At 40.1% G+C, this 24,243-nt stretch overlaps 1 protein-coding gene across 1 annotated transcript in view; it reads left to right on the plus strand.

Moving 5' to 3' along the window:
- The first annotated feature begins 4,333 nt into the window (after positions 1-4,333).
- Positions 4,334-24,243, plus strand: part of nrip1a (nuclear receptor interacting protein 1a) — a 46,354-nt gene continuing 26,444 nt past the window's right edge. The window contains exon 1 of the mRNA XM_046862952.1: positions 4,334-4,737. The gene's annotated coding sequence lies outside the window, so the exon portion shown is untranslated. The remainder of the gene's footprint in view (positions 4,738-24,243) is intronic.

The following is a 24,243-nucleotide window of genomic DNA, read 5'->3' on the forward strand; positions in this document are numbered from 1 at the left end:
TTAGGGATCGTTTTTATGTGTTACTTGTTAGGTGTATGTTTTTACGCTGGATGCCCTTCCTACTGCAACCCTCCTTATTTATCCAGGCTTGGGACTGGCACTAAGGCTTGTGCAACCCTAATGGCTGGGGTTGGTTCCCTGACCGGTGATCGAACCCGGGCCGCAACTGTGCGAGCGCCGCATCCTAACCACTAGACCACCAATCTCATACAGTGAGAACGAATGCCGTAAAGCAAGAAAACCAAAGAACACAATTCAACACGTCTCCTTTCACTGTAGCCACAGCTGCACCGCCCGCATACATCGTCTCCAGCACAAGCATCGATTAACAAAATGACCTCATACAATGACCCCGTGTTTTCGCTGCATTTCTGTTGTTTTGTGCATTACGGTTTTCCTGGGGATTTGAAATGAGGGCAAATTGTGTGTTTTTGTGCAAATTCTACAGGAAAGAAAACGCAAAAGTATAAACGGTTCATGAAAAGATGTTCTGAACTGTTCGGCCAACATTTTCCTCACGATGTCTTGTAAATGTTCTTGTAAGTGCGACCAGATCGATTTCCTCTCCTTTTTTCTTCTCATTTCATTCCTTGTGGAATGAAAAAAACAGCTATCGAATCCACATGAATATATTTGAGCTTGTGCAGTTTGCGACAGATGCGACTAAATTCTGAGCGTCCGATCAAAGCATGTGAAAATGCACACGTGATTGGACGCCTTCTAGAGGGGCTCGGAGTCAGCAAATTGAAATCTGATTGGTTAAAGCTGACAGCTTCAAGCAACATGGATTGTAAGCTGTAGTTTTTTACTTTGAAGGCTCGAAGCAAACTTTGACCCGGCCAACATGTGATGTGATAGCTGAAATCTGATTGGATAGAAAGTCTAACTTACAATTACACTCTGTGCACCTGACAGGAAAGCTATTCAATAAAAAGAATGGACTATTTGGAATAGTTTTATATATAAATGGACAAAGATATATTAAAATGTAAGTCAGATGATGGGGTGAAGATAGGCTTTTAGCCAAGTGCAAAAGTTTGCATACCCTTGCTTTTAATTTTTACATAATTCTCATGATGTTCATATTCAAGAATTAAATTCTCTCATTGTTATTAATTTTTCACTATGAAGTAAAAGTGTCTAGTTAATTAATAATATACTGTAAGTACGCTTTTTCAGGTCTGTCAGTTAGGAACAAATCAAGATTTTCAGGTCATCTGATAACTTTTTTTTTTCCATGACATTTTTCACAGCTCGGAAACTGCATTTGCTTGATCTGTACAAACCCTCATGATACCGACTGTAATTCCGATGGAAATGTCAATTACATCCGCAGAGGACCTTTGAACGTCTCTTTGTTGGCGCTGCGCCAGTGCTACGCCGCTTCGTTGCTACTGAATATTTTATGGCACCGCTTTACCTCATGACCTCATGTAAAATGTCACACTAGACACATGTGTAACGCATTTGTGACGGCTTATACGCTCTCCTTCGAGGGTTCATTCTTTAGGTTCCTTGTATTTTGGAATGTAGGAGAAAGCTTTAAAATTGTACATTAAAGTGCATTTCAGAAAGAATGTGAAGAGGAGCCTCACAGGGCTGTCTTTAGGATTACAGCAGCAGCTTTTCAGTTGAAATCTATAGTATCCAACTATTTTTAAGCTGACCCAAGAGTGAGAATTGAGCCTAAATTGCTTTCCTGTGAAGCTCAGGTCTTCAAGATCTCCATCATGGACCAGATATACCACCAGTGAGTATGCCAGAGATACCAAATTCCATGAAAAAAAAGTTATAGTGAGATGTTTACTATCATATTTGAGTCCAAAGGTGATGGCTCGGTTAGCACTTCCCCTCAGCACATATCCTTGTTTGTACCTGTCTTTCCAGGCAGCCTAAGCCCTTCCTGCTCCATAATAAAGCTCAAACGAAAGCAGCAGGATTAAAGGTCACTGTCTCTTGGCAGTCCTGCTGTTTTCCTTCATACCCATCAGGTGCTGAGACCAAAGTCTGCTTTGTGTAGGTCTGCTGTGTGACACAGGGCAGTGGTCAGGGTTGAATCGCTCTTTGAACCGTTAATGTTTATTTTCGGTGTTAGATTCGAGGAAAAAGGTTGTAACTTGGCTTTTATAACTGAGGGTGGCTGTTTATCCAGGTCATATGTAGATACAGGTAAAAAAAACTACAACCCACAATTCCAAACAGTTCCAGAAACAGAATGCAATGATTTGCAAATCTTATTAATTTATATTCTAGTGACAATTAAAAAAAAATAAAAAATGTTGAGACTGATAATATATATACAATTTTAAGGAAGAAATTACGCATTTTGAAATCAATGGCTGCAGCAAAATTTTAAAAAGTTGTGACAGGGCTATCCATCCATCCGTCTGTCTGTCTGTCCATCTGTCTGTCTCTCCATATACATCTGAGGAGACCAGTTGCAGACGTTTTGGGAGAAGAATGATCTCCCATTTGTGTTCAACAGTTCTGGGTTTCCTTTGTTGTGTTTCTCATTTCATGATGCATCAAATGTTTGCAAATAGACCGCAGGCAGGCCATTTAAACACCCGGACTCTTCCGGAATTAAATAAGTGTATTTGCACACAATATAAACAATCAAACTCGATAGCTCTTTTATGTGGTGGGGTGTTGGGGGTGGTGTGTTGCTGTAAGGAAACACCCCATGTGATTAGAAAAGATTTCTATAGAAGATAAAAGTGATCGGTCGGAAGAAGCACAGAGTTGATTTCTCATAACACTTTTTCTTTGGACCAGAGGAAACAAGTGGACCAGAGGAAATAAATAAATAAATAACAACAACAACACCCCCTTTTGGCGCATACCAGAGTCACCATGTTTTTTTTATTCATTCGTCAATAATCTGTAAGTAAAAAAAAAAAAAAAAAAAAGATAGATGGGAAGCAAAGAAAGTTCACAAGTTCGTCTTTATAAAATGCACAAGAGAAGCAAAAGGCAAAGGCAGCCCTCGTGTCTGGCTACAGCGAACTCAAACGTGTGAACGGCAGCACGGATCTGCAGAGGAGGAGCAGTAACACCTTCCCATCATTTCATATTCGAGAAAGCTGTGAATTTCCCATCAGGATCCCATCGGGATCTCAGCCTGCTTAGGCCCCCACATGCCTGACATGTGGAAAGGTGTAAAGTTAACCTAACAACAACAATAATAATAATAATAATAATAATAATAATAATAATAATAATAATAATAATAATATTCATCATCTGTAATTTATTTCGATTTAACAAAAAATATTATTTTATTTCCCCTCCCTTGATGCTCCCTTGGCACCCGGACAGTTCGTTTCTCCAAACATTTAGCTGCAATACTTTGTTGTTCTTCATTAGTTGGAGATTTCTTCTTCATCCCAGAGCAGTTTAATAGGATTTAGGTGCGGTGACTGGGCAGGATGCACCATGATGGTTTACACTCCAGACGACGTTTGTTCTCTAAATAACACTTGCAGAACTCGGACATATGCTTTGATGAAGCTTACAGTGAAGTCGGTTCTGATGAGCCGCAGTCCAGACGGAACTGCATCGTGATGAAGTGTGGAACGGGAGCCATGATGGTTTGGAACCTTCACTGCTATAAAACAACCCCAAACCATTAATCTTCCACCTCCATGTGTGAGTGTGGGGGTGAGGGAGTCTGATCACATCTTCTCTCCTGTTCTCCTTCTTACACAAGTTCTTCTGGTAGACACACAAATGTCCCATTTGGACTCCACAGAAGTTTATTTTAATTATCTATCTATCTATCTATCTATCTATCTATCTATCTATCTATCTATCTATCTATCTATCTATCTATCTATCTATCTATCTATCTAATGTGCTGCATTATAACTGCTTATAGATAATTCGAAGTATATGTTGGACAAATGGACAGATAAATAACTAGACATAAAATTGTGTGCGTGTATGTGTGTGTGTGTGCGCGCGTTTGATCTAAAAGAGGCAAAAGGGTTCCCCTTGGTTCCAATTGGTTCCTGAGGTGAAGGTGTTGAGTTCAGGGTTAAGGTTGAAGTGTTAAGTCGTTAATTGGCTGCATTAACAATTATGTCAGTGGAAAGGGCTTACAAGGAAAGTAAAACAAACCTGCGTGCGTGTGTGTGTGTGTGGGTGGGTGGGTGTGCGCCAGCGCATGTGTGTGTGCGTGCGTGCGTGCGTGTGTGTGAGGAAATGCTGGACCTCCTCTTAACCCATGTAAATCCTCACGCTCCCCGACCAGGGGAACCTGAGCAGCACAAAACATCTCCACTGTCGCTTTAAGAGTGTAGCCTGCCTCTTTCATTCTCTCATTGCGCGCGAGTGTGTGTGTTGCGTGTGTGTGTGTGTGTGTGTGTGTGTGTGTGTGTGAGAGAGAGAGAGAGAGCGCGCGCGCGCGTGCGGGTGTGCGTGTGGCAGTGGGATGCCTGGGATCACCGATCCCACTCGATCCATCGCAGGAGCGCCAGAGGACAAAACCGGGCGGAACTGAGACTTCTTTATTCTGCTGCTTTCTTTTTATTATTATTATTATTATTATTATTTTTGCGGCGGAACGAGGACAGAAAGGAAGGAAGGACAGACGAGAAGGAAGAAGAACAAGAAAAAAATAAAGAAGGAGAAGGAAGAAGGAGAAGCAGCGACGTGTACGCGGTGGCGGGGACGCGCATTTAATAAAAAAAGAAAAAGAAAAAAGACGCAGCGGAGAAATCGGTCCTGTGAAGCCATGTGAGTGGGGGTGGGGGGGTGTCAATGTGAAAGATGCTGAATTAGTGTGGGTGAATGAATGGATGGATGGATGGATGGATGGATGAGCCGCGCGTCTCCACACGCACAACCCGTTGCGCTCAATGCGCCAGACTGCACTCGCGTTTCTGCGGACCAAAAAACCCCACGAAAACCCCCTGAACAGGCAGTCTGGATTTATGATACTGTTATTCATTTATTTATTTGTTGATTAATTAATAATTTATTGTGGGGGGGTGTTAGGTGAGTTAGGATTCTCCTGTGCGTCACTGAGCGTCTAATCCACCGTTAGGTTTGATCGCAGCTCTGGGCTCTGGATCTGACGGGCGGGTGATGTTTCGCGCACACATGAAATCCACACGGCTTTCGTGACAACCCCAGAAGTCACCCTAGATCATACAGGAATTATAACATTCTCTTTCGCCTTCATTCCTGCATAACGCTTTGTAAGCCTTGACATGACAGTCACTGGTACTAAAAGCATATCAGGTGTTTAGAATATAAGGTGGTGTATAAGAATCAAGAGCACAGTGTGTTATAATGTATTATAATACACATATGACTTGTTCCTAGACTTACTGGTACACTACAATACCAGCAATGAACAGGTCAATACACTAGTATGCGTATTGTACCAGTTCATAACTTGGCTGGCTAGACTAGTGTTATAAAGCTTCATAGCACAATGTAGCGACACATTAGAATTTATATTTGATCTTCTTAGCATAACTGTTGAGACAGTTGTTATAAAGCTTTCTAGCACAATGTAACATAACACATTATTATGAATATTGTGCCTGTTCTTAGCTTGACTGGCAAGACAAGCGTTATAAAGCTACACAGCACATGTAACAACACTTTATGACATATATAAATTTAACCTGTTTGTAGCAAATGTTATAAATAAAAGACAAATGATATAAAGCTTTATAGCACTATGTTACAAAAAAGCCTTATAATTTATATTTGACCTGTTCTTATTCTTGACCAAGTAAAGACTTGTGCTATAAAGCTTCATAGCACAATGTAACAACACAGTATAATGCATATTTAACCTGTTCTTAGCATTACTGGGCGAGAAAATTGTTATAAAGCTTTTTAATGCACAATGTAACACATTATAATGCGTAATGTATCTGTTCTTCATTCATTACTGGTGAGACAAGTACAATAAAGCTTCATAGCACAATGTAATATAACACATTAGTATGTATATTGTATTGGTTTATAGCTTGACTGGCAAGAGAAGTGTTATAAAGCTTCACAGCACAATGTAACAACACATTATAATGTATATTGTACCTTTTTCTTGAATTACTGGTGAGACAAGTGCTATAAAGCTTCATAGCATGATGTAACAACACATTATAATGCATATTTGACCTGTTTTTTGCATTTCTGATCTTCATAGCAAAATATATCATAACACATTAGAATAATAATTTTAACCCATTGTTATATTTTGTAAGACAGTAATCTCATAACAGTAAGATTACTGTTATAAAACTTCATTAGCACATTAATATTCATATTATACCTGTTCTTAAAATTACCCACAAGACCAGGGTTATAAAGCTTCACAGCACAACGTAACATAACAGATTATAGTGTACATTAGACCTGGTTTTATCATTTTTTGTTTTTATAAGTGTTGCCTGTTCTCAGTATATTGCTAAGACCAGTGTAATAATGCTTCATAATAAATGTTATTCTGCATAATTATTACATATATTATATATAAAGGTTTATACTATGAATGTGAAGCTTTAGATTATGTGGTTATAAGCATGTTATAAGCATGTATGCATGTTAACTTGGCATACTTTAGGCTGTGAGTGTATACAAAGTATTACGTGTATGAAATTGACATTCGATATAGAGCACTGTACCAGTGGTCCAGCCATATAAGAGCAGGACAAATATGTTTTATAATGCATTACGACACTTTATGTTGCTTTATGATATGCTGTCATAACATTTTTCAAGTGTGTTTATTAAAATATAGGTACTGTCATAATAGTTCATGTCAGCTTAGCGTGGGGGCATGCTTGGAGCACAAAGTCTATATAAAGCAAAATGTGAAGGCACATAACAGTTGCTATAAAGCGTTATAGCAGATAGTGCTATACTGTACTATACTATACGGTAACTCTAAGAACAGGTGTTATAACGTGTTGTATCACTTTCTGGTGTATTACGTGTGAATTAATGAACTTTTGTGTACAGTTATAGAGACTTTTGTCAGGTTGGTGGAGTTCATGAATGATCATAGCATTTGTCATGAAGCTTTACAGCACTGGTTTCACTAATTATACTGAGAACAGATCAAACAGGTATCATAACAGATTATATCTTTGTGACTTTGTGCTATTAAGCTTCATAACAAATGCCAGGGCAGGGCATTCACATAATGCTTTTATTCATCTTCAGTGAATGAGGAGAATTCATATGAGTTGCTATAAAGCCTTAGAGCAGTGGATTTATGTCAGGATGTTCTGGAGGCCTGCTTTGAACTTTAAGTCTATGAATAGTCATAGCACTAATATTTTCAGAACAGATCAAATAGACATCATAATGCAATATATCTTTGTGATTTTGTGCTATGAAGCTTTATAACAAATGTCATGGGCAGGGCATTCACATAATGCTTTTATTCATCTTTAATGCAGAAAGAGGATTTAAAACAGTTGTTATAAGGTTTTTATAGCAGTGGACTTATGTTAGGATGAGTCTATGAATGATCATAGCATTTGTCATTATATCACCAGTCTCACTTATTACACTTAACAGATCAAATACATTAGAATGCATTGTATCACTTTGTGCTATGAAGCTTTATAACAAATGTCATGTAAATAGCTTTCTTGAGTTCTCGCTAATGATGCTATAAACAGGTCGAATATGTATTACTTTGTGCTATTAAGCATTTTACAGTGTCATTACAACACTGGGGTGTTTATGAACATTTACGTCCAATAATTCGTGCATAATTTTGCATAGAGTGTAAATCTTTAGGAATGCGCTTATAATGCATTATAGATACCTGAGACATGGAAATTTCGGTGTATAATTTACTTAGTTTCAGGAGGTCAGCGAGTGGTCCAAGCTGTTATAATTATCGATGATTTTATCGATCATACTCCATCTAGTCTTACTTTAACGCAGCTACGTAGCACAAAAGTATTCTCAGTAAGCTCCTGGAGCGTAAGTCACGTCCGGAAATACATCCTCGAAAGCACGTCATTAAATTAGCTGACATGTGAATGGAGGATGGCATACAGATGTCAATTTAAATGTGTTTATTAAGTAAAAAATCTAATTACAACTGTGAAATATGATAATGCGATGTGATTCACGTTGCTCCGCATGAACATGATACACTTTTCGGAGTATTGCAGCCATCCGATGGGGTTTTTTTAACCGCTGCTGACTGTCAAGTTTCGGGGTGGGGTGGTTATGATTTGACATAATATTTTGTGTGTAAACATTAAGCATTTGGTTTAGTCCACTCTGTTTTGGGGGTTTGAGCGATTCCAGTCACTGAGACCTTTTTTTCGCGTGGCTAATTATAGAGGGTTTCTTTAGCATAGAGCGTCTCTTAGCTGCACTCATGCTAAGAAGCTAGCTAAGATGTCACATGAAAATAAGAGAGTTGGTTTAGTCTGGTTTATTATCTCTGGTATCATTTGTGAAGTTTGTATTTGTGTGTGTGTGTGTGTGTGTGTGTGTGTGTGTGTGTGTGTGTGTGTATGGCTGTCTTCAGAGGCCATTTTTACCCGCCTGGGAACACAGATGCACTGATTGCACCAGATTTATTGTTAACTGTTCCCAGGTATCATGAGTCATGAGTCATCAGTTTATCAACTCTATAGATGTTTTTGTCTTCAAGAGGTCTTCGGTTGAACAATTTTTTTCCCTGTTGTTCACAGCATTTTGGTTTTGTTCCACACCAAATCTCCACTTTTCTGGGAAGATGTGTGTGAAGATTTGTGTGAGATTCATTCAGCCACAAGGAAGGGTGTTAGTAAAGTCAGGTACTGATGTTGGTTGGGTGGGGAGGCCCAAAAGTGTTCAGTTTGGTTGAGGGTCAAAGCTCTGTAGCAGGAGATCTTTCACTCCAACTCATGAAGTATATCTTCATGGAGCTGGCTTTGTGCAGAAGGGTTTTGGGTCTCTTAGCTTAAATGAAAGGAAAATCTCATGCCACCGCATCTAAAGAAGTCTTATACAATTGTGTGTCTCCAACAGTTTGAGGAAGGTTTCAACCAGATTTGCTTCTCAGAATACAATGAAAACACCATAATCCTGAAAATAATACTATTGTAATTTACTGTAACATTGATTATTTCACTTCCATTTTCTTGATCGGATTGTGATAAGTATGGTGAGCATCGTTAGGCTTTTGGAGCTTTATTGTGGCTCACTGTTGAGAAACAGCTGACTAATACCACAGTGTTTGATGTGGTACACTTTCGGAGCACTGTGAGCATTTCTTGATAAATCTGCTTTCCTAAACTAAAACTTACTAGCGTTAAGCATCTGAGCAGAAACTGCCGCAATTCAGTATTTAGTAAATTAGAGGGAAGTAGGAGTTGAAGGCATTGGAGATATTGGTCTGCTAAATGGCGCAAATGTATCGGAACATCGGGAATTGTAAATATTTCCTACAACGATAAATAAAATGCTCCAAATTGCGCTTTAGATTGTTTTTGTTTGTTAGTTTCTGTGGTGTTGTAGTTCTTCCTTTAGCTACTTCAAATATAATTATCTGTATTGCGCCTACAAATGAGATGCAACAGTCAATCGGCTTTCTGGTATTGGCGCGAATCTCTCTCTCGGATTGTACCACTAATTTTCAGCAATGGGGAAGAGCAAGTTTAGCGATACTTGGCTTAAAAAAACGAAATTTAGATTCGTATAAGGTCGGTCGCTAACAATGCATTTGTTTGTGAGTTTTTGATGTTGTGATAAAGAATTTAAATTTAATTTCTAATGGTCTTAAAAAGGTCTCAAAAACTATTTAAATTGACTCGGGGAAACCTGCAGAAACCCTGTACCGGGACCCCAGAGTGGGAATTAACACCACGTTAAACGATGATTATCGCAATAATAACCCGGTATGGATCACTTATAGATTTTTGTCCCTGAGACTGTATTAACTTCTTTACATTTCCCCAGAGAGCCGAGCCGGAGCTGGAGTACAAACGCCAATAGGTCAGAGATCAAAGGTTAGAAGGGTCGGCGAGTTATTAGTTCAGGTGATAGGAGTTTTGCAAGCTTCGATTATGTTGATCTCTGTAAAAAGCGCTTTAGTGTTGGCAGGGGTCTAAATAATGAATTAATAATGAGAGTAAAAAAGGGAATAAATTATATGGAGGGAAGCGTGCTGTGGTTTGAAGTTACCTCACATGAATACGCTTTTAAACACCTACTGTACATGTGTGATAGTGAATTGGCTTATAGGCTTGTAATATGTGTTGAGATTTATTTTCAATTTAATAGTTTCACACAGACCAAAAACTGACACTATATTTATTTATTTATATATTTATTGGGGTGCAACGTATCACAGTCGATCCGTGATCCGTACATATTGTGACTCACGACTCAGCACGCACGTGGATTAATTGTTCGATTAATTGCTCGTCAAACTTAATATATATATCTTAAAAAGTAATCTTATTTTTTGAACGATCGCAGAGTCAAAGACGTTTTTTTTTCTGCCGATATTGCTTATAAAGTAAATCGTAACCACACAGAGAAGACGTGTTCACGTAGAAGGGGACGTGTTAATCAGTCAACCAGAACGTCTGGCGGAGGAGCAGAAGGACTTGAAAAGGCTCACGTGTCATTTTAATCGGACGTATGGGAGCGTTTAATTGCTGCAACTTTTCTTGTAATAAATGGAAAGCAAATTTGATTTGTCTCCTCCCCTTTTTTTTTGCCAATCCAAAAACTGATTTAATCCGTGACTCAAAAACCGTAACGGATTCGTTAATTTTCACGGATTGTTGCACCACTAATATATATATGGACAAGAATTGACTTATACAACCATTTATGATCTTCTCCAAACTGTTACCACACGAAGAATGGAGGCACACAATTATAAAGAACGTCTGTGGATGTGCTAGAAGAACCAAACCTGTTCCAGCATGAAACTGTTCCTGTGCACCAATCCAGCAGCTCCATGCAGATACACCTAAAATGTGTTGGAGTGGAAGATTGTCTGCTATAAAGCTTTGAACCCTATTTGAATGAATGTGAACTTTGACTTTACCCCAGGCATCCTCACCTACATCAGTACCTGTATGTCTCACGAATCTCCTCAGAAAACCTCAACACTCAAAAACCTGGTGGAACATCTTCCCAGAAGAACAGAGATTATTATGAAAAAATTAGATGTCTAGAAAGTGCCTACCAAGCTTATGGTCAGGTGTCTAGAAACTGTTGTGTGTATAGTGCATTTGATGCTTGGTGGAAAATGAAAGACAAATATGAGTAACTTAAGTCTGAAGAAGTTGCAGAAACATCTGATGATTGATTTGATGTATTTTCTGATGTTCCTACATGTTCCTTTTTTTTTTCACATGAAGTCTGAAAATAATACCTCTCACAACTAGAAATCAGAGCAGGTTAGACATTCCCAGTGCAAAATACAAGGTTTGTGAACCCTCGTGTTGTTTGTTCGTCGGAATTCCCGTACCACGCATGTTTATCGCGTGCCAACTTGAACTTCCACGGCCCGAGCCTGCCGGGACTTTGACCTTCATGCTGAGTATTAGAAATGCTATTGTGTCGAGCAGAAAAACAAAGAAAAACAAAGGAAAGGATATATGCTGTACGCGCAACCTCTTCGCGCGGGCACGCCTTATGCGTCCTAATTGTTTGGGAGATAACTGCGGTCTAGCACGAGGTCGTCGCGTCTCTCCGTCGTGACCCGTAACTGATTGATCGTAATGGAGATCGAGCTGCATTATTCATAGTTATGGAAAGAAAGAAAGGAAAGAAAAAAGAAACACAACAGCAGCTCTCGTTGTGAGATCGAGGTCAGATAAATCAAGCGGCGAAGTGCTCACGCAAGCACAACCTCATTCTGGGGTGGGGGGGGAGACAAAGAAGAAGTGTGGTGATGACTGGCAGGACGTGGTCTTGTAAACACCGCGGCAGGGAAAAGATCTCAGCTTTGCAGCAGCTTGAAAGGAGACGACATTTACAGTGGCTCTTAAATTGGCTCTGAAGATGGGGAGGACGAAGAGGAGGTGGTGGAGGAGGCTATCATGGCTGGGGTGGGGGTGGGGGGTTGGGGGGGTAAGGAAACAAATGCAAGTGAAAAAAAAGGTCCTGTATTAAAACTAATGGCGTAAGCAAAAGTAGAGGGCAAAAGGAAAAGAAGGATCTTAAATCATGTCTCTGGGTGCCAGCTCATCTGTCAGCAGTGGCGCACTGAAATGATTTTTCCATCTGTAGAATAGAAATGTCAGCCCAGGGCGAGCGGGGTGTACCGGTGACATTTTTATAGAGTGGACTAGTATTATGCATGCGATTTACGGCGCCCCGGACGAGGCACTGCACATGCGTGAAATCTCCGTCGGCTCGTACGAACAGAGCCAATCGCTCGGACGAAAGTCTTTTAACAGGTTTTTAGCATCCGTTTTTTCAGCTGTACGTCCGGAAAGGCAACGAGAGGCCACCGTGTACTAACGGGTTTGTTTCCCCCCGTCATTAGAACAACACAGTGCCGAAAGAGATAAGCTTGAGCTCGGTGCGGCTCAGACAAACAGTTCAGTACTTCGTGTACTCACATATATCAGAATACACTCTATGAACGATGGGAGGAAAAGGGTGGTGTGGTGCAGGGTGGGTGTTAGGAGGGCTGATGTTTAACTCTAGGGATTTCTCTTTTTTTTTTTCCTGTTTGTATTAATGTGTGATTAATGGGTTCGTGTAGAAGTTGTGCACAAAAGTAAATCTGTCGTAGGTTTAGCACTACCATGATCGCTTCAGCTCCAGGCCTGATTTACACTCCTGCATCTTTGCACACAATATGTCAGCGTGTGTATCCGGACCAAAGGTCATACACCAGACGCAGGGGTCGACAGGGATTTTATTAGCTTACCCACTGGGGGAAAGTAAAATCTGCACTCAATGCACTCATACACATTTGGTTGCCAAAGAACCTTAGGTGTATTGAGCTAATCAGCTAGTCTGCTGCTAGCATGACGTGTGAAAGATATTCCCGCTAGCTAAGAACTTCCTCTAGTTTTTAAACAGCTGAGGTGAAGATTTGTGTGAGATTCGTTTAGACACAAGGGGCGGTTAGTGAAATCAGGTACTGATGTAGGTGAGGAGACGAGGAGGCCAATCAGTGTTCACCAAAGGTTTACAAATAGGATAGCTTTAGAGCAGGAGATCTTCCACCGCAACCCATGGAAACATATCTTCATGGACCTGTCTCTGTAATGCTGGAACAGGATTGAATTTTGTATTTCAAGCGTATGGAACATTGCATGCTAGCGCAATTTTGTGCCTCTAGTGTTGTTGAAAAGGACTGCATGCGCCTGGAAAAGCCAGGTGTCCCAATACTTTTGGCAGTATAATATAGCTGTTTTTTTATAAACGTATTCGAGTTAGACATGCTAACTTCAGCTACATTTTGTAACCCTGAGTCACTTGAGCTAGATGAAAGTCGAATGATTTGAGTTATTATTATTTGAGTTACTTTACTTTGCTAGCACACGACAGCATTCTGCAGTGTCTGCTGGAAAGCTGGTGAAAAGGGCCTTCTATTGGATCAGCGCTAATGGCTTTGATCACATGAACAGAGTGGTTTCTTATTGACATGCCGGATACACATGAGCCCACATGTCCGGACGAGTCAGTGTTAGCCCGCCTCATTCAATACGTGTGGCTTGTTAGTGATTTCTCTCTCAAGTCCATAGATCTGAGCACCGTAATGAATTTGACCTTCAGCACATTCGGCAGGGTGAACAGGAAAAGGAACAGGAACCGGCCCCGAAGGAGTGCTTTCCGAAGCGGAATTTATGTGATCTTGTCCTGCTAGTCGATACGAGCTGGAATTAGAGTTTGATTTGCGTTGTGGGAACTAGTGGACGGAATATCAGATCATTTTAGGACTCGTTTTTATTAATTCGTTCATCAAAATGAACAAATCTTTTTTTTGAGTCCTTTAGGTCATTTTATTGCTTCGATCAGAAATTATATAAAATGTGAACTTTTTAATAAGCGGATCCCAAACACGTCTACACACACCACCTTTTACTACAATGCAGCTCAGGACAAATGATGATAAACAGAACGAGTGGCTTCGCCTCTCGTATCTTCTGGTGCATGTCGTTAGTTATTTTTTTCACGTGACTCCTATAATTATTGTAACAGTAGCGTAAAGATGTGGAAGGAAAAAACCTGATCTGTTGCAGTGTGTAACGTCTATAGGAGTCACCTGTTGAAAGAACAAACGACTCGGACCAAAGGACTCGAGGGATGAACTACTCAATTGTGTTTCCCGATCAGAACCTACAGAGATTTTGCAATGCTTTGCTCATGCACGTCCAGTAGAAAATGAACTACTCATCACTAGTGGGAATCTCAGAAACTCTCGAGATGCAGAAGACTCAGAAAATAAGTGATGCTCTACGTCACGGATTTGGATTCAGTATGATTCCTGACTAAAAAAATCTTGCTGTATTACTGTATGTTACAGATTTTCTCGTTAATAGCGTGGGAAGTAAAAGCGGTCAAGAATATGACTTCCTGTGTGTTCGGTTTTCCCAGTTGGAAAACGAAACGTGTCTGAAAGTATGAACATGCAGTTGTGCCCCACCCCATCCATGTCCTAACCTTGTTACATGTCTTTCAACATGGCAGTAAATCCATAACTCTATTCTTTCCTCACTTGTTCTCTCCGTCGCTCACCGTACATCAATCCTTTCAGTCATTCATAAATTCAGCAAAAAAAAATAAAATCCCTTTTAGTTAATTGCTGGGCAAATTTAATTTCTAAAAAAGCTCTTCAAAGAGCGAGAGGTAATGAAGTTGGGACGTCTTCGCTGATCCCCTCAGCACCCCACCCTCTTCTCCTCGATCTCAGGGCAGAGTGTGAGTGTCGGACACTTACATTAGAGCCGGATGATTATGTAGGGTGAAGTGCTCCACACCTCGGCTTATGCTAGCTGACACCACGCCCTTGTCTGAGCTACGCAAAGGACGAGAAGTTTGTTGAAGGACAATCACCTTCATCATCCTCATCAACATCGTCACCATCACCCCACCCGTAACCACTCGGAAATTCCTCGCTCGACAGGGGACATACGTCAGCGTAGACAAGCGCGTAACCTTCAAAGGTCTCAACACCGGTTTTCGAAAGGCTAGCAGGGTTTCAGAGCGAGACACTTTTCTCTCCGGGATTTGCTTAATATAACCCGCCAGGCTGAGTAAATTAAGACGCCGTTAAATAACACTCCTAAGTCCAATTTAAGCACAAACCCCCGACCATGTCCTCTCCGGCCCTCAATTAAACAGAGCGCGCCCCCGAATAACCCGCTGCAAACTTCTTCCCGTCGTCATTAGCAACAGGGTGAAAGAACAGGAACCTGGATGATGGCAGGTTACCATGAAATAAGAATAGTCATGTAAATTCTAAGGTTAAAAAAAAAGAGAGAATATGACCAGCTTGGAAAACCCCTTTATGTGATTAAATGTGTTTTTTACTTTTTTTTAAGGTTTCAGCATTTTTTATTGAAAAGAAACAACTAGTTTGGCTGATTTTCCTGGTGTCTCGCGGAGAGCACCATAGACCAAAACACTTATAGGGAATTGTTTATCGAGTTTTATGTTGAAATAATGAAATGTATTAATAAAAATCTAAATGTTAATTATAAAATGAAGTAAAATGTTAATACAGTACAGTACTGTAAAGTAGCATTTTTGGGGTGGCGTCCGTTTGTGTTTTATCGGGGGATTACTCTCCTGTACATTTTAAAGACGTTGTTATGACGGTCACGGCAGGACCCCTTTCCCTTGCACACTACACTATATGGACAAAAGTACACCTAAAGACACCTGATTTTTTTAGCCATATGTGGTTCTTCCTCAAACTTGGAGGCACACAATTGTATCAGAAGTCTTTGGATGCAGTAACTAGAACATTTTCATTCACTTAAACTAGGAGACCGAGAAGCCTGTTCCAGCATCACAATGCACAAAGCCAGCTCCATGAAGATATGCTTTACATGGGATGGAATGAAGATTTCTTGCTTTAGAGTTCCAACTCCATTGAAAATGGGTTCCCAAACTATTTGAAAACGTCCCTCTGAACAATGCCGAAGACAAAAATTGAAAATTGAATTTTAAATACACGTTTCACTCATGAAATCTATATTTGATAATAAAGGTTGGCTTTCAAACTAAAATCTTCCTTAATTATTAACGTAGCCTAAATATTTGTTAGATTCACCCTCCTACAAAAAATATTGGTACATGTAACATAACAAAAAAGTTTTCAAGACTGTGTACAAGAAAGTACTTTATTTATCTACATTTCCACACTTTCACCTTCAAAATAGTTCCCTTGCACAGGAATTCAGTGCTGCAGTGTTCCTCTGGAACGTGTCCTGGAAGTCTTCTTCTCGAAGCGTGTCGGGGACCTTTTGCGATTCGCGACGGATCTCCGCAACTGTCTCAAAAGGACGTCCTTTGTGCTTGAACTTCATCTTTGTTAAGAGGACGAAGTCCGCATGAGTCAAATCTGGAGAGTAGGGTGGGTAAGGAATTAAGATCATGTGGATTGTTCTCCGATGATCATCATGCACGAGTTGCCGAATGATTTTCGGGGCTTGAGCTCGTTGAAGGTCTTCCTGATCTCTCGTTGTCTTCAGCGATGTTCTTAAGGTCTTGAGTGCTCAAAACACCTTGAACGAGTCACCGTATGTCAAACGTATGTCATGTCGAACGTCTCTATGGAAGATTTGCCCGGTTTCACGCAAAATTTTACGTTTGCTTTTTGTTCTAACTTGCTGTGCGTGATGAAATCACAGACATAGTCAGAAGTAGTCTCGAAACCTTTCTGATATCACCTTGTACACGTAAATGTTTTGATTTCGATAGCAATGAATGTGAAAAAATGTCATTATGATAGTAATAATGCTCTTTTAATAGGCTATATATATATATATATATATATATATATATATATATATATATATATATATATATAGGTGGTCCCTGTGACTGTGCGTTTAGCCTTGTTCTGCCATTGGCACGTTGGAGCGTTACAAAACTAGTCTTAAACCTTTTGATACCACCTTGTATTTGTAATAAATACAAATAAATAACAATTTCATAATAAAATCTCTAAAAATAATACTGGTAGTCCCCACAAATCTCCACAAAATCTAGTGGACCATCTTCTTAGAAAAGTGGAAGTTATTAAAAGAGCAGATGGAGACTAAATGTGAAATGGGATGTTCAAAAAGGATGTAGTAATGTAAAGTAATGTAGCTAGCACAAGGCGAATACAAGGCAGATTTGAGAGTTAACAGGATTGTGAGCCAGTTGTTCATAATGTCATGACAAAAAAAAAAAAACACACACCCGAAAGGATATGAAAGAAAACCACACGTGCACCTGGTTGTAAACGAACACTGGTTGTTCTTGGAGAGAACACCCTGAACATGTCCACAGATGTTTGGAACAGGTGAAGTCAGTTCATCGTCAGGAGCTATTTCAGTACGAACGCGTAAGCGCTCGAGAGCTCCGAATTACTGTATTGTAAGAGACCCGGCCGATCTGTTGCCAAGCAACGGTGGCCACCGTCACACCGTGCCTCACTGTAGAGAGTTCGTACTGCAACCCAGGGGAGACATTTTTTACAGTACAGGTCATAGGACATTGTTTCAGCACTCTGTGTGTGTGTGTGTGTGTGTGTGTGTGTGTGTGTGTGTGTGTGAGTGTTTGCCCTGCATGTGTGGAAGGAATCTGTGGCGTAGGGAGGACAGAAGCGGCAAAGCCAGCTGAGTAAATATCGCAGCCCTGTGCCGTAAACGCGGCGCTTTCATATGCTAATGCGTGGCCCGCTGAGAGAGGTGACAATCATGGAGCCTGGAGTAATCTCTCGTTTTTGGTTAGGTTTATCGTTCTCAAGGGCTCTTCGGGTTCGTCAAAAGGACGCTGAGGAGAGAATTTGGAATTCGGACATTGTGTGGAAGATGACCTTTATTGAACTTTTACACATTTCCGACATGATTATAGCATGTTCAACATGTTTCATTCTTGACGATTTCACACAAATTAATCCAAAGTCTAAAAATAAAAACGTGCAGGACGAAGCAAACAGTTAACGTGTAAAGAAATTAACTTTGTCTAAAAAAATTATGACGGAAAATTACGTTCTGATCCCTCAGCGTAACTTGAAAATATGGCAAGTCGAGACATGGCTAAGCCTAGCAAAGAGTCTTAAACAATGGTGGTCAGTATGAAGTAGTAAACTGTAATTGGTTAATAATTGAACACAGTGCAGTACATAATTTAGCAAAACAGAGCAATTTACGCTAATTTATAAACTTTACGGTATAAATGTATGTGTTAGGGTCGGTTTGCGAGAGGAGGGCGGAGCTAGCCGTGCTCTAATATGCGGACGGGAGGTGCGTACAACCTGGCAACGTCCCAACGCGTCGTTTTGTATATTCTACGCTGCTACATTTGCCTGGTGAAAATGTAAATATGTTACAATTTTGTTATATCGCATTTGTCATCGTAAAATCGGAACATTGTTCTTGAATTGTGAATTTTTTGCATGAACATGACTTTAAATGCATTGTGTAAAAATAAAGTAAATAAACGTCTAGTATCCGTAAGGTTGCTTTGGAGGCTTGAACTCGGGAAACGTGAAGATGGATTTGGTCTGTGTTTAGAGTTTAGGTTTGTTACATCGGTTTGGGATTCCATTTGCAAGGAAAAGTTTTGCACTTAAGTGTCCAACAGTGAACAGATGGTACTAGTTGATTTAGTTTAATGGAATTAATAACGAATGGACTTTTGGTGTCCCTTTTGAGTGGTTCGTCTTGAGGAGTTTTTCTTAGTCATGAAGTTTCGGGGAGTTTTTCCCTTGCCACGGTCACCTCTGGTTTACTCCTTACTATCGTCCTAAATGTAAATCCTAATTTATGATGTTCAGATGTATTTTCGCAGTCGGTTTATTTCTGTAAAGCAGCTTTGGGACAATGCGCACTGTTAAAAGCGCAATGCGGAAAATGACAATACGTTGATTTGAACTAGAGGTGTGCGATATTGTAAAAAAAAGAAAATCTAATCGATTTTATCGGTAACGATATTTTGCTGGGAGTGTTATATTGTACCTTAAGGACCACCGTGGACAGCTGATTTGTAGAACTTTCAATATTCTGTTCACAGCAGTGTCAGTGGTTCATCTGAAATCATAATTTAAATGCCGTTTCTTTCCTTTTATGGGCATTTTGAATTTTTTGGAGTCTTATATTTAAACAGTCAATTAGAATAATAAGACATTTAGGCTTTTACCATGTAGATAAAATCAGTATTTTATAATAATATAATATAAATATAATATAATATAATACAGTGTAACCTAATCATCACGTAATGTATGCGTGCACTCTGTAGGTGTGTTTTGTTTGGGTTTTTGCGAGGTACTCGATACATCCTTAAAACAACAATTACGATACAGTATCGTAGACGATATATAAATAAACATTCGGTGCAACCCAGGTGAGGACGGGTTTTCTCTTGAGTCTGGTTCCTCTCGAGGTTTCTTCCTTATGCCATCTCGGGGAGTTTTTCCTTCACCACAGTCGCCACCGGCTCGTTCATCAGAGACAAACTTACACTTATAAAGAACATCTTCACTTTTAATCACCACAATATCTGTGTTAAGCTGCTTTGAGACAATGTTCATTGTTAAAAGCGCTATATAAATAAACATGAATTGAATAGAATATAAATATCTAAACTGAACGTCACACATGTATTTAATGAACTATGGGAAGGTAAATGAAAAATAACTGCACATGAGGTGTCTCAAACCCTTTGTGTGAGATTTCAATATGGGGTAAACAGGCAGTTAACACACGAAGGGGTAAATCCGGAAACCAGAGCCTGAATCTTTCTCTCTCTCTCTCTCTCTCTCTCGGACAGCTCCGTTCTCTCGTATTTTTAGTGGCCGTCCAAAATAATGGAGCCTGAAACTTGATCACTTTGTTGAGAAGATAAAAACCTCCGTGCCTTTGTCAGGTGTTGACAATAGTTCAAGGTTGTTTTCCACTGCCGACATCAAGGTCAAGCAGGGTTTAAGTACTGTTTTTTTTTCCATGACCAGAACGTCTGCAAGAGGTTCGGGATCATTATGACGACAAGGTCTTTCAGAGCAGCGTTTTTTTTTTAAATGTGAAATAAATTTCATGGGTTCTGGGTTATAAACATCTTCCAACTATTCGTATATTAGGCTCATTAGTAAGATCTTGTCCGTTTATTGGCACTGTAGATCTTTTCTTTTCTTTCCTGAAGTTTCCATCATCAGAACATGTTAAAACCGTGCTGTTATTATTAATGGGCCGGACCCCGAAATTGTACAAACTTTTGGCACGTTTTCATTGCGGAAATAATCTCCGAAAGCCAAGAACTTTTCCAGAAACGTTCACATTTTAGGTATGTTTTTAGTACAGGAAAATTCTCATAAAACCCAGAAACTTTTTATCGATGCGTATTTTTTCTGGAACGTACAAACTTTATGCATGATTTTAGAGTGGGAACACTTTTAGAAGTTGTCAGTAATTTTCACTGAGCTTTTATGGACATTTTACCTACATTTTTTTTTATTCTTCTCAAAAGTCAAACAACTTTTCAGTTTTTCGAATGCAAGTCAATTAGGAACGTCTTCCACAGCAATCTTCTCAGAAACACTCGAAGAACTTTTCCAGGAACTTGAGGTAGACCCAGAAATATCTCTTTCTTACAAACTTTGGGTGTATTGCGAGCACAAGTTTATTCTCAGAAGCCCAAGATATATTTTAGTAACTTATGAACTTTAGGTACCTTTTTTCAGAGAAGAACTATTCATGGATCTGCAGAAGCATTTCCAGAAACTTTAGATACTTTTTTGATGCAGGAATACTTTCAAAATACCAGGAACCCTTTTTTTTTTAGGAACTATGGAGGAATTTCTACTGGAGGAACCAATTCTCATAACATGCTTGCAATACAGACTCTCCACGCTGTTTTTGAGCGTCACACAAAAAAAATTAACAAATTTCATTGTTCTTGAGTGTTCTGAGATGCACTGTATGAGCAAAAGTTTGTGGACACCTGACCATAAAATTGTTATGTGCTTCTTGAGCTTCCCAGACCACATTTAGTCCCTGTTTCCACTCGTCTGGGAAGAAGTTCCACTAGATGTTGTGTGAGATTCATTCAACCACAAGAGTGTTAGTAAAGTCAGGTACTAATGTAGGTGAGGTGAGGAAGCCTGGGGTGCAGTCAGGGTTCCAATAGGGTCGGCGCTCTATAGCAAGAGATCTTCCACTCCAACCTGTGGAAAGTATATCTTCATGGTGTTGGCTTGCTGGAGCAGGTTTGGGTCTTCTAGTTTAAATGAAGGGATAATTTCATGCTCCTACATCCATAGACAATACAATTGTGTGCCTTCAGGTTTGTGCTACCAGGTTGTGGAAGAACCACATATGGCTGAAAAAACTCAGGTGTCCCATTACTTTTTATACAATTTATTTCACCCTATGATCATGTTTCATGGACCTTCCATAGTTTGAATGTGAAAAGTGGCCAGAAATGATAAACAGATAAATATTTGAGAAATGAATAATAGGTGACTTATTTCTATCTCAATACCAACGAGGGGAAAAAAAAAAACGTCATAAGGGCTTCACACAAGTGTTTGCCCAGATTTCTTGATGTAACCCAAATGAGGATGGGTTCCCCTTTTGAGTCTGGTTCCTCTCAAGGTTTCTTCCTCATAACATCTAAGGTAGTTTTTCCTTGTCACAGTCGCCATGGTGCTCTTCGGGGATAAATGCACACCATTCACCTTCACTGTTGATTTCTGTAAAGCTGCTTTGAGACAATGTCTGTTGTGAAAAGCGCTATACAAATAAACTTGACTTGACTTGATTTTGGTTTCTCTCCGCTAGGCGTAGGCTTAGTGAGCATTGTGCAGAGTTGCTGCGCTCATTTCAGGCATCAGCATAATGGAAGTAGAGCACAGAGCCAGAACTGCTACGTTCGGTTAAAATTATCTGGGCTAAAGGTTTTTAAAAAAAAAAGAAAAAAGCTGGCATTTGTTTGAAGGTGAGATCTTTCTGATAGCGTAACGAGCGCTTACGCTGTGCGTCTGATATGTTAGTAAGTGTCTCGTCATACGAGTCAGGCCGTAATAGCTTTTCTTTTCTTTTTCTTTCTAAAGCGATGACTGATGGCTTTCTCGCCTCAACATGTTTTCCCTGACGAACTGAGTGTTTCTGAAGATATGTATGAGAGGTGATAAAGCTGTCACCTTGAATCCAAGTGCCTCAATCTCCTCCTCAGCCTCATGTTTATCTCAATCCAACGCGTCAATGTCACGCCGAGGAGATTTTTAAATGTGGCGTTTCTTTTTTTATATTATCCAAATCTTCTCAGGGAAGCACACGACAAACTTTGTATGGAAATTCGCAGAAAGTCAGGAGATTTTGCAGGAACTCTGGAAATCTGCCATTGGAGAGAGAGTTCAGAGCTGTTGTTCAGATGAGATGCACACGGAAGTTCAGAATTTCTTGTCAAAAGTTTGGAGATGTCGAGTCTCTTGGGGTTTTTGACAGAGACATGCATGAGGTGTTTGTTTCTATGCAGGAAACTTGGTAAAGGTATGAAGACTTATTTTGTCCAGATGTTCCACTTTATTTTCATTAAAGAACAGCTTTTTACACTTTCACACAAATACTTTGTGAAACTCACCACAGATGTTCTTCACTGTTTGGAGATTTCTTTCTTTCTTGTGATGCAGTTGATCTCAGAGCAGTTCAGTAGGATTGAGGTGTGGTGACTGTGCAGCTCGTTCCATAATAGATAAATAAGACTTACAGAACTCAGACGTGCGCTTCTGATCATCGTCTTGTTGTACGGTGAAGTCGCTTCTGATGAGCCGCAGTCCAGACGGAACTGTATGGTGTTGAAGTGTGGAACGGGAGCCATGTTGGGTCGGAACCTTCACTGCTCCAAAACAACCCCAAACTATTAATCTTCCACCTCCATGTGTGAGTGTGGGGGTGAGGGAGTCTGATCACATCTTCTCTCCTGTTCTCCTTCTTACACAAGTTCTTCTGGTAGAGACACAGTCCCATTTAGACTCCACAGAACTTTGAACTTTCTTCTACTCCTTTACTGTTTCATTCTTTTCTGCCTTTTACAGAGATTGTTGCATAGAAACAAAAGGAACATGTATGTGTCTCAAAACCCCCACAAAAAAAGACTTTGCGAACCCTGTGTTCCCAAGATCCACATATGGCTGTAAATGTCCCAATACTTTTGTTCATAAAGTGTTGTTATTGTATTCAGAGCTTTAAATATTGATTCAGAATCTTCTGGGTTTATTTATGTGGAAAATATTAGTGTTGCAGTTCGGCTTCTTTTATGTTGTAAAGATGTCGCGTGCAGATTCGAGCTAACCGCGGTTTGCGTCACTTCTGTTTTTTTTTTTTTCGAACATGAAAAAAAATAAGTCTCGGTTTTCTGCAGCATGATGGGAAGTCAAAACAGGAACTCGTCCAGGAACTCGTACAGTTCTCATTCAGAGCTTTTTAGCATTCTATGGTTTAAAAGGTTGAACGAACGCGGCAGCTGTAGCACGAGGCGACCTCGATGATATGATCAGACAGAAGATAAGATGTAAATCTCATCTCGGATGCAGTGACACCGTTTCTGCTCGGGTTCAGTGAAGCCACAGCGAAACGTTTTCTGTGCCACTGTGCTGCTTATATAACGCTATTTAGCAGATGGATAGCGCTGGCCTTTTTTCTTTCCTTTCTTTCGAAACCACTCTGCACTTTTCTCTCTTTTTTTTTTTTCTCGTGGGTTGACCTTACTGATTAGGATGAGATTAGAGCTGACCTGGAAATATTTGAATGCCATAAATAAGGGCAATGATCTAATTAGTGCTAGTGTCGATACGTCCACCTGAGGTGCGTGGGCGAGGCAGAGCTAACAAGGAGAGATGAAGGTGATAAAACATCCGGGTTTGCCTGTAAATGTGATGAGGACTGGAGGAGCACAGAGTGCAGCCATTAAGGATATTTTATAGGCGCCCTGCTCGCTTGTTCCCCAGTGCGCACACACACACACACACACACACACACACACACACACACATACGCACACATGCATGTAAACCGATCTATCAAAGAGAATTGACCTGTGTGTGAGTTACGAGGACGGCTGCTGTCAGGAACA

The sequence above is a fragment of the Silurus meridionalis genome, chromosome 12 (assembly GCF_014805685.1).
Source record: "Silurus meridionalis isolate SWU-2019-XX chromosome 12, ASM1480568v1, whole genome shotgun sequence".
In the NCBI taxonomy this organism is placed as follows: Eukaryota; Metazoa; Chordata; class Actinopteri; order Siluriformes; family Siluridae; genus Silurus; species Silurus meridionalis.